This window comes from Rosa chinensis, chromosome 7 (assembly GCF_002994745.2).
Source record: "Rosa chinensis cultivar Old Blush chromosome 7, RchiOBHm-V2, whole genome shotgun sequence".
Taxonomy (NCBI): Eukaryota; Viridiplantae; Streptophyta; class Magnoliopsida; order Rosales; family Rosaceae; genus Rosa; species Rosa chinensis.
The window spans coordinates 11442669-11454644 of NC_037094.1; the positions used below are offsets into that span (position 1 = coordinate 11442669).

The 11976-nt window shown below is 36.0% G+C and overlaps 1 long non-coding RNA gene across 5 annotated transcripts; it reads right to left on the reverse strand.

Annotated features, from left to right (window-relative positions):
- Nucleotides 1–7446: 7446 nt before the first annotated feature.
- On the reverse strand, nt 7447–10555 carry LOC112179231. Of its 5 annotated transcripts, none has more exons than XR_005803304.1 (6): nt 9892–10363; nt 9431–9679; nt 9069–9230; nt 8796–8951; nt 8136–8645; nt 7447–7718 (listed from the first exon to the last, which is right to left on the reverse strand). It is a non-coding gene; the product is annotated as an uncharacterized LOC112179231 (long non-coding RNA). The 5 variants fall into 5 exon arrangements; XR_002927694.2 differs by having other exon boundaries at nt 8136–8231; nt 8503–8951; nt 9892–10351; XR_005803303.1 differs by having other exon boundaries at nt 8136–8951; nt 9431–9810; nt 9892–10555.
- Nucleotides 10556–11976: the final 1421 nt, after the last annotated feature.

Here is an 11976-nt window from a genome sequence, read left to right on the forward strand (position 1 = left end):
GGTCTGTCCTGCTCTTTGTCCTGCATCTGTTTCCTAGAATGTTGTTGTGGGTGTGTTGAATGTCGCGACGTACGCCAAAAGGGTCTTAGGCGTCAAGATGTTCTGGACATTGGTTCCATTTTGGGGTAGTGTAGGATTAGGGAGTTTTTTCAATTCTGCATTTTCTTTTTCAGCAGTTCCTTTAGGATTTTAGTTTTCAAGTATGGATTTCTTTTGGATTTAGTACTCTTCGTGAGCTTGTATTGTAATATGAGGGGTACAAGCACCCTTCATGCTTGATCGAGTGAGGTCGTCATGATTTCAATCAATGGATTAGTCTTTCATTGCCGTAAAAAAAAATAAAGAATCACTACTAGAGAAAACTCATTTGGAGACAAATTTTTTCGAGACGAACCAATTTTTCGTCCCCCAAACACATGATTAGAGACAAAAAAATTTATTTCGTCCCTAAAAATTTTGTTTTCAAAACTCTTCATTCGACACTATTTAGAGACAAATAAGTTTCAATTAGAGAGAAAAACTATCTGTCCCAAAATTTAATTAGGGACGAAATTTAATTTAGTCTCCTATACGCTTTAGACTTTGAAAATAATTGGTAAAATTTAAGTAGTTAGTTGCGCTAAATTTCAAATTTTAGACAAAAAGCATTAGGGGCGAAAAATTTCTTCTCTAATTTTGTTGGCGGTATTTTTCTTTTTTAACTTTTTATCCGGAGGGGTTTGGCAAAAATAAACAGTGTATAGTGATTGATTGAGATTGAAATGATGTATTTTCGATCTCACATATAAATAGCCTCTCCATTTATTTTTCTTCTCCCCTAGTCTCAGTTCTTCGAACTATTTGATGATCACTGCTTTGCGACTTGCCCATACGAACATCCGAACACCAATACCTCCCAACAACAGTGTCTCTATCATGTAACCCCTCTCACCTATCTCGCATCTCTTAGTTTCTCTTCTTCTCATTTAGTACTCTAAATATCGCATAAGGGTTTTCAATGTTGCAGAATTTCAATCTTTTTTTAGTTTTGGTACTGCTAATTTTTGTTTATTGATGTCGTAGTAAGGTTAGAGGCGCGATTAGAAGACTTGCATTGCTGACTGTTACTAAAAACTTAAGAGAACTTTTTTGAAAATCCGGAATCTAGATCATTTTCTATATGAAAAGAGTTTATGGTTCTTTTATTTTAATTATTTTATCCATTAAAATAATGGAGTTTGTTAACCAAAGCATAGTTTTTTACGTAAATATCCCTTATATAGATGCTAGGAGAACTACGTAGATGAAAAAGGATAAATGATAGGAGCATTTTAATGTGGTATTTTAATAGTTAATTCCTCACATTTTACTTAGTTAATTCCTTAACGAATCAATTTTTAACTGAATTTCTATTTTCTTAGGTACATTGGAGTAAATGATGGTGAAATGAGCATTATGTCCACACTTACCTACAAATGGTGGAGATAAAATTGAAGTAAATGAGTAGGAAATCCATCATCATCATCACCCAAAAACATTCCATGTTTTAGGGTGTAATCATCATGTTTTCTCCATCATTTCTCACACTAATCCACCATCATCATCACCCAAAAACATTCCATGTTTTAGGGTGTAATCATCATGTTTTCTCCATCATTACTCACACTAACATACTCCACTTTCATTATTTTTCTTCCACTCATCATTTCACTCTTCTTTTTCTTCCCTATATAAACACCTTCTCCTCTCATTCCAAAAGATATTCCTTCATCCATTTCATCTCCTTGTCTCTCCATTTCCTTTCCATTTTTCCACAAAATTCCTTCATCCATTCCATCTCCTTGTCTCTCCATTTCCTCTCCATATTTCTTTTCCATTCTCTAGTTTTCTTGTTCTTCATTTTCAAGCCAAGAGAAAGAGAAGCCATGCAATACATCAATTTCCTAACCGCCATCCACCCTTGTGTCGTCCCTAGAAGATTGCTTGCTTTCAAGGATCTTCAAGTTCTTCGTCTCAAGGCTTTATCATTCATCTTTCAAGGTGTATTATATCCTTTCTCTTGTTTTCTTTGTTTGATTTTGTAAGACTATGAATTCTAGTTAACAAATAATGTTAAGGGCAAAGTTTAAAGCCCGTTTATATGTTTTGAAATAAAGTTGTGATTTCTATATGTTGATTTTTATGTTGCTTATGTGGGTTTGTTTAATTAAATTTGCATGATAGAAAACTTTTGTATTTTAATCTTATGTGGTTGCAAACACTTAGGGTTTTGATATAATTGGTGCTAGGTTTAAGAACATGAAATCGACTTTTCGTTTTGTGTAAACTTGAATCAAAGTAGTAAAGGTTTTGTGCAAAGACCGAATTTAATTAAAGAGGATTGCAATTAGGTGGACTTTTCCATACTAAGTTGTACACTTGAGTTGATAGCCTTTCTCTATGTCTAAAGCGTTGAACATGTCATGATTGACTAGCTTTCTAGGGCTTGATTGCATGTTTGATAGGATTAATCTAGGTGCTTTCGCTTAGGTTAATTAGCATTGAAAAGTAAAATATGGGAAATCATTTGCTTTCGAATGTTTCACATAATCAACTCCTCTCTCATGACATTTAAAATCAACTATAGGAATTGTAATTGGATTTCTTACATATGGATGTGGTTTTGATCTTTGTTCCTTGCGATCCACCCTTGTATATATGTTTTTACATTTTCTTTATTTTATTTATCTTAATTTTCAATTCTATAATTCTTAAACCCCCCTCCCTTTTTATTTTGTTACTTATATATATTTCTATTCTTTATTTTATTTTTGTAAATAATACTTTATTATTTTAATTCTTTATTTGTTTATACAATTGTATATATTTATATTCTTTATTTTATTTTTGTAAATAATACTTTTCTTTATTTGTTTCACAATTACAAGTGTACCCTCAATCCCCGGATAGAACGATCCCTATTTGCTTATACTACTAACGATATTTCAGGGTTAAATTATGCGCTTGCCAAAAGCGCATCAATTTTTGGCGCCGTTGCCGGGGATTGAAAAATCACTTGTTAAATTGTGTCATTTATTGTATATATTTGTTGTATATAAATTGTTTAAAACTTAGTTTAAATATTATTTATATTATTGAACACGAATTTTAATTGTAGGTTGTAAATTGAGAGGAATAGGTGAAGTCTCTTTTGTTAATATTGGCCTAAACCCCTTATTGGTACCTAGCTCCGGTCCCTTAAGGTTGAGGGCGGCCTTTATTAACACTTGTTGAACTGTCTTCACACTTATGAACTTTTTCATCTTAGTAAGAAAGCCTATGTGGAATGGTGTCTAGGAATGGGACAACGTTCATGACGGGTTTTTGAATCCAGAAGTGCTTGCAAATGGGCCTAAACCACTATGTGGGAGTAGCTCATGCCAAAATGGATTTTTCCTCTCGTGTTCGTCCTCCCCCACCTGGCCATTTCAGTAAGGTTGCCCAAACGATTTGAAAGGGAGTTTGTGTCTAGGCGACTATACTTGGGCCGCACGTCCACTTGATTTACCGCTTGGAATTTGATTCGATATCAATAATGTTTATAATAAAAGAAATACTTGTGAATACTCTATACGTGTAAATTATTTTGTTGTTTCACACTTTAAACTTGTAAAAATACTTTTCACGTTTTATACTCACTTGTATACTTAACTTGTGTCTTATGTACAATATACTTGTTAATTATACTTGTAGTTTGTAATTAATAGTTATACTTGTTTTTATTTTGTATTTCTTTGTTAATTATAGTTACTAACTTTATTTAATGTAGGTACCGTCTGGCTGCAAGACGTAAAATACAAGCGCTACTTGGGAGGCAACCCATGCAAATCAGATTTGCTTTCTCTTTCCCTATTTCTTTTTATTTTTCAATTTTTCTCTTTAGTTTTATTTTAGGATTTGTTTTCGTAAATGTCTTCTATCTATGCTTACTTATTACATTGCATGCTTTTAATTGATTACATTGAGGATAATGCAATATTTAAGTGTGGGGGAAGAGATTTATATTTTTGTCTTTCATTTTGAGTCCTATATATATATTTGTCTTTTATTTTTGAGTCCTTTATATAAAAAAATAAAAAAAATAAAAAAAATATTAAAAAAAAAAAAATTTGCATTCATTCAGTCTTATTAAATTCAGCTATTTACAAAAAAAAAAAAAATTAAAAATTAAAAAAAATATATATATAATAATAATAATAATACTAAGCCATGTCTGCATCTCTGTAGGAGTTGAGACTGAGCTCAAGCGAAATGTGAGAGCCACCGCCATAACCGCCACCTCCCTCGGAAGTAGTCTTCATGTTGCCCAAGATGTCCTCACCATGCATGGGGAATAGTGGAAGGGTTTCAATCTCCTGGTGATATTCTCCTCGTTGTTCCATGATCGATCCATCAGCACCATAGCCGACACGTGACCCAAAGTTTAGATCAATGGATCTGTCAGTGGATCTGTCATTACTAGTAGAACCAGTGGAACCAAAATTGAGATCGAGAGATCCACCAACCGGAACGTTCCGAAATTCCTTCAACTTCTGCCTCTCACGAGCCTTGAGGTTCTGGAACCAAAAGAAGACGTTTTTGTCCTCAATCTGCCCATACTGTTTCAGATGAAGGCAGATCTCTTGAATCTGCTCTGGAGTTGGGTACTTAAAACCCTTATCATAGTAAAGGCCCTTGAGGATTCTTAGTTGAGGCGGTGTGGGAGCCCACCGGTTATTAGTCCCGGCTGCTTGGTTGTTTCCTCCATCCTCGATTTGTTGCTGGGTCTGTTGCTCCATTAGTTGCAGAGTTCGTGGTTCCATGTTGATGATGAAAGGATTTGAGTTTCGAAAGAAAGGCTGAAGGGTTGAGAGAGAAAGGCTGGAACTCGGAAGAATTTTCTTTTGGAGTGAATAGTCGCTCCCTCAGAATGCACCTATTTATAGAACGAGTGAGCGGATCTCCACCGTTGGATGGACGATCTCTGAGATTAAATCTACACGTTGGATTAAAGTCACCCGAAAACACGGAAAAGCTGTTGGTGCGTGAAGACACGTGGGGGAACCAAACGAATCTCGAGGAGCTGTGACAGACAAGCTACAGCAGAAAGCAGATTTAATTTCCGTGAATCAAGGAAAAGAAAGGACGCGTGGGGGAATCAAACGAATCTCGAGGATCAGTGACAGACAAGCTATAGCCGAAAGCATGCCATAAATCCAGGAAAAGAAAGGAATATTTACACGTGGGGGAGTTTCTTGGGCCGTGAACTGTCATAACTCTTCTCCTTCCCAGAGAAGCTTTGTTAAAACCCTGTGCTTGTTGAGATTTCTACCCTATTTTGTGCTTCATATATACATCTTTTTTCTGTCTCCTCCAGATTTTACTAAGGTTTGTCTAAAGCGTGCAGTTTCAAATTTCTTCTACTTCCTCATGACTCGAACCAAGGTTATCCCTCGCAGGGGCGTCAATCAACGCCGTGTTCTCTCTTTGGAGGAAGAAGGTCGTCAAGCGGCCACTAGAGCTGGGCTTACTCGTCCATGGGACCATCGTCCTATCCGTGAGCATACCCGCAGTCCCCCTCCTCTGCCTCGTCGCTCTCCCAGACTGCATCCCGGAGAGTCTTCTTCCTCACCAGCTGCTCGTGCTCCTCGGCCTATGGCCACCCTGGAAAGCTTGTCGGATTCAATTGATGATTTGCGTTCCTCTCTCCGCGATGGTATTATGGTGACAGATTGGAGAGTCAATTGCATGATCGATTACATCTCTGAGATGAACTGCTCTTTGATCCGCTGTCACACTGCAATAAACAAGCTTGCTCAGGAAGTCAATAACTTGCAGAGTTATCCTCCTGGGTTTCCTCGCAAGGACGCTACTGCATCACAACATGAGGACCCACCTCCGGAGGCTGAAACCAGCAAAAGGGCTGCCACTCGCCAGCATACCGCTCCTCCAAAGGAGTAAATGGAGGTACAAGTCTAGGCTGAAAGACTTTAAACATTAAGCGCTGCATGGGAGGCAACCCATTTCAACTGTAGCTGTGGAGGAGCCATCAAACGCAGATTTGCTTTCTTGAACTCTTCCTTCTATTTTATTTTCTTAAATTTTAAGTTGTTTTAGGTTTCGTTGTGTTCACTTTCTCTTCTATGCTTGATTTATGCCTTGCATGATTTATATTTGTTTATACATTGAGGACAATGCATGAATTAAGTATGGGGGAAGGATTATTGCTTTATTGTGTTTTTAGTAGTTAGTATATAAAAAAAAAAATGAAAAATAGTTGATGTTGGATTGTGTTTTTATTGTGTTTTTAATTGATGTTGTCATACACTAAGGTATATTGGATTAAACATAGTCTTGAAAAAGGGTAGCTGTTTCAGTCCCATTGCACATCGAGACTCCATGTTCCCGTACCTAAGTGTTGAAATTAATTAAATTGTAAAAAAAAAAAAAAAAAAATGTTGGTTTTAGAGTGTTTTTGTGTGTTTGAGTCTTAGGATGCTCCTAACGTCTAGGATGAACATGTCTCCGAATTCATGGCTGAAGGTTTTCACAATCAAAATAGAACTTAATTGAATTCTGTGGTTAATCAACATTGTGATGCTTGTATGAAGATTTGAGATAGGATTGTAACTTGGTTCATTAAGCATGCTAGGATTAAGTCTGATTCATTTGACCCTAAGTGAGCTGTTGAGCTAAAATACTTTCTTTTCGAGTGCTTACTGATAAATTCAGAATTTCATGGCTGTATTTGCAAAACCTCATCATTCTTTTGAAAATCCAATGATCATGTGCCATAGATTTTAATGGACTAGAGAGTACTAGAACTCGGCTGTTGTGACTGTCAAAACTTGTATGCCATAATATGCACTGATCCTGGATAGGATAGAAGGCATTAGGGTAACCACCAAAGCCAAACAAGCATGTGTCCCCAATTGTGCCCGTCGTGGGACTCCTTAGAATGAACCCCTTTGAGCCTACGTTGAAAACCTTTGTTTCATCACCCTCACTACTACTACACAAAATTACATCAATGACGTTTGAAAAACGTCATAAAAACCATTTAATGGCGTTTTTAAACGCCATCCCCAGACGCCGTAATAACCGACGCCGTCTTTTCCTAGACAAATTAATGACGTTTTGAAAACGCCATTAAAAACATTCAATGACGTTTTGAAAACGCCATTAAAGAAATTCAATGACGTTTTGAAAACGCCATTAAAGAAATTCAATGACGTTTTGAAAACGCCATCAAAGATATTCAATGACGTTTCGAAAACGCCATTGAAATATTTTAACGACGTTTCCAAAACGCCATTAAAAATATTTCCATGACGTTTTTTAAACGCCATGAAACTTTTTCCAACTTTTAAAAAAAAAATAGATAAATTGATTTTCTGATTAAATGCAGAAAATCAATTATAGTATTGGCTAGAATATTACACCTTACTATGATAAAATTCTATTACTATGTAACTCTGAATCAATAAAATCAGAAATATCCAATCTAGAATACTTCCGTCATTGTAAATTTTATTAATAAATTCTCAAACAAGTAAGCTTAGGGGAAAAAAAAAAGATAACACAGGTTGCTTTAGACTAGCTAAACCAGAGTATATGGAATGGAGAATAGCAACTGCTCTTGACATTTATAGCATGCTGTATTCACCAGTTTTCCCTGATGCAGACAAAGAAATGTTCTCTCCCAGCGAGCTTGTTTCCCCCTGCATCCAAAATATATAGTCAAGGCAAGAAAGCCAGCAAAGAAAACACACATTACTCGCAACATATCTGGGCTTCTTTCCAAAGTTATTCCTAAATCTTAATCAATGTACAGGAAAGAAAACTAAAACTTTGTTTATTTGTCAAACATAAATAATTTCTCAAAGGGCAACTACACTTGAAATATGTGTACTACCTGCAGAATGACATCAATTAATCGAAGTACTACAAAAATTTTACTTATGAGAATGACCGCATTCTAAATGAGCAACAAACAAAATTGAAAAGAAAAATAATAGAGGGTAAGACATAATTGGAATACTAGTGGAGATGCATGACAAGACAAAAACCATAGAACTTCAACTTCAAGTACATTGGATTAAGCAAGAAACACATAGGGAGGTTCATGAAAGCCATACCTGAAGCAACAAATCGATATCCCCAGGCAAAGTGGGTTCTTGGCCAGGAAAGTAAGGATATTTACCAGCAGCTTAAAAACCCAAAAGATTAATATGCTGAAAAACATGAAAACAGAGAAACAAGCACGTAACAAGCACATATACAAAGAGCTAATCTAAAGAATAACAAATAACATCTTCAGACAAAGAGCTTTATCAAACAAGATTGACATGATATTTCAAGAAGTAAAAATGTGGTAGCGAAGTTGCTTTCTGCTACATATGTTCTTAAGGACTTTATATAATTATACTGTTATATTGTGTAACCATCTATACATATCATGCAAGTATTCCATCTATTATCCATATAAGTGAACCATAGACTTACAATGTTCGTAGCATTTGTTTCAGATACATAGTCATCCTTGTCAAGCATGATTGCATCATCAGCACTAGCATTATTGCCTTCTATCTTTTGATCAGCACCTCCGTCCAGTTCCAAAACCCAACCTTCAACCCAATTCATCATACCTAATAATCTCAATCATATGTCATACAAAATTCTCTCTACCTAAACAAGCTATTTAATATTCAGTTCTTTTATTCAACAGCAGCCACTGGACATTCAACGATTAAGAAAATAGCACAAACATGAAACTTGGTAAAACAAGGAAATATGACCTCTTTAAGAGTTAATCCCCAGTCCCTTTTGACCTCCTTCAAACCATCAAATTCCAGCTTGACTACTTCCTCCGGCACCAAGTGTCCAATGTACTCAGCTTTCAGGGTTTCTGAAGAGAACTCCTCTTGCCTAAAGCATGAAATTTTCGTCTATCTCTGCACAAATGCCCCGAAACAAATATAAAAAAACTAACACGAACAAGTCTCATCTTCTTTCTGATATAATTGATGCCATCAACAATACATACAGCTCTAACTAACTAAACTAATTACCAAAGCTACGATTTTTCAGGCATTCCCAGACAGCGAAATAATATGAAATTAAATATCAAACATCATCATCACCCTTTTGCGCACTGTGTCAACTGGGTATGAAGCCAATCCAGCCCCAATCGTAATTTCCCCATCCCAGCAAAAACTAGCAAAGAAACTATCCTGTAAAATACCAAGAGAAAAACAGATATTACCATCAAGTCATCAACATGCTTTGTTATTGTAATCAAGTCATCAACATGCATGACAAACCAAGATCGAAATCAAACTATTAACACCCAGAAAATCAAATCCTAAAATTAAATAGAAATTAACAAAAACCACATGATTCGAATAGCAAACGGCATCAGAAATACCCATACCCAGAAGATCAAGTACGAGTCTTCATGCATCATCATACCCAATATCTCAGAAAAATAAATCGATCTAGTCCTTGCTGTGGCGGCGGAGATCGTGCTCAGACTTCAACCACCATGGCACCATACTCGGATTTCAAACGAAATCCGATAACCCAGAGAAGAGGAAATAATTACATCAACCGATCTGGACCTTGGCCATCGATCTGGACCTTGGCTATGGAGGAGAAAAGAACACCGAGTCTTCTTCAATCTCTGAAGTCGAAAAACAGGAATTAAGAAGATAAGATGGCGCCGCTAGTGAGGATTGAGGAGTTCAGGTCGAGGATTTTCAATGAGATATCAAATAGACCCAATCACATAGGGATTTTCATCGTGAAGAAAATCTAAGAAATTTTCAATCAAATAGACCCAATCACAGAAAATACTCAATAGGAATAAAACCCAAGAGATATTTCAGATTTAACCTGTGAAATTTTGACAGAGAGCTAGTCAGCCTCTTCTTCTTCTGCTTGATGCAAGAGAACAGTGACTTGACATGGGGATCGGCCTCGCCGTAACATCTTCAGGAAGCAAGAGACGATGGATTGAGACCGAGGATGAAACTCGAGTTGTTTCTGCTTCTTGCTCCAGATCGAGAAGAAAAAGGTTGTGGGAGGGAGAGACGGAGAGAGAAGTCGAGAACAGAGAAGAAAATAGAAGAAAAAGAAAATTAAAGTTGATTGGAATGTGTGAACAAGAAAATAGGCTGGGCGCGGGGGCAATTTAAAAAAAAATTAAATTTTTTCAAGTATGACGTTTACAAACGCCATGGATTAGCCTATAATTATGGCGTCTAACGGACGCCGTTTATTATTTCTTTAGTATGACGTTTATAAACGTCATGGATTAGTCTATGATTACGGCGTTTGTTAAATGCAATCTTTTATTTTTTTTTATGGCGTTTTCGGAACGTCATGTTGTTTAAAAAATTTTATGGCGTTTCAAAAGTGTCATAAAGCTTTTACTATCAAATTATTCATGACGTTTCAACCTGAAAACGTCATTAAAAAGTTTTTGATGACGTTTTTGCTAAAATGCCATAAAAAAACTGTCATTAAAGGCTATCTTTGCAGTAGTGACCCTACCATGAGCTTAGTACAGGATATCTCTACCCTTGTCTTAAGGACTTAGTAGAGCATGACATAGTATGTAGGGGTGACGATGAAAGACAAGTATGGGGTGGGAAAAATCCAAGAAAAAAAAAAATTTGCCTTGAAAAAAAAAAAGAAAGAAAGAAAGAAAAGCGGCAAAAGAGAAGAAAAATTGAAAAGAAAACTCTTGGGAAAATGTTGAAGTGTGGTTTTGGACTTACAAATTTGTAGAAGGCTCAAAGTTGAAAATTATGCCTTTGTCCATTCCCATGTTGGTTAGAGTGAAGGTTTGGCCCAAAACAATGATATTTGGTCTACAAAAATGATGACAAAAGGTGGTCCTTATATGCTCTGCTAGGTCCTTAGGATTTTTTGTATCCTTAATCTTCATTTCGAAAACCCTAGCTTAGCCCCATTACAACCTGTTTTAAGTGCTGACTTGATCCTTGAGATGGGCAGTCTTTGGTTAGTGGAGTCAGTTACGCAGTCGAGCTTATGGTTTAGGTCCATTTGTGCACTTAGTCATTTCATGAGGTCTTTAAAAATTCTTCACAAAATGTGTTTATTGATGAAATATGCAAGCTGTTTGTTGCCTTACAATTTGTTCTCTTGCATATACTTGAGTGTGAAGCTTTTAAGCATAGCCATTTCTGAGAGAAAAATCAAGAGTATGCCCTGTGAGTTTGGATTGGACTTGTTCGAAACATGCTATCATTCACTGTATAACTTAAGTTCTCCATATCTTGCTTAGTCATATGAATGTCACATATTTATTAACCATGGAATTATCTTTGTGATTTTGATTAAGTGTTTAACGTGAAAGCCATGAGTTTGGAGTCTCTGAGACAACAGTTAGGAGCAATAGAGTCATTTTCTTGCTTTTTGTCAAGTCTTTGTTCTGTTTTGGATTTTTTTTGTTTTGTTTTGCTAAGGGACTAGCAAAAGCTAAGTGTGGGGGAATTTGATAGGAGCATTTTAATGTGGTATTTTAATAGTTAATTCCTCACATTTTACTTAGTTAATTCCTTAACGAATCAATTTTTAACTGAATTTCTATTTTCTTAGGTACATTGGAGTAAATGATGGTGAAATGAGCATTATGTCCACACTTACCTACAAATGGTGGAGATAAAATTGAAGTAAATGAGTAGGAAATCCATCATCATCATCACCCAAAAACATTCCATGTTTTAGGGTGTAATCATCATGTTTTCTCCATCATTTCTCACACTAATCCACCATCATCATCACCCAAAAACATTCCATGTTTTAGGGTGTAATCATCATGTTTTCTCCATCATTACTCACACTAACATACTCCACTTTCATTATTTTTCTTCCACTCATCATTTCACTCTTCTTTTTCTTCCCTATATAAACACCTTCTCCTCTCATTCCAAAAGATATTCCTTCATCCAT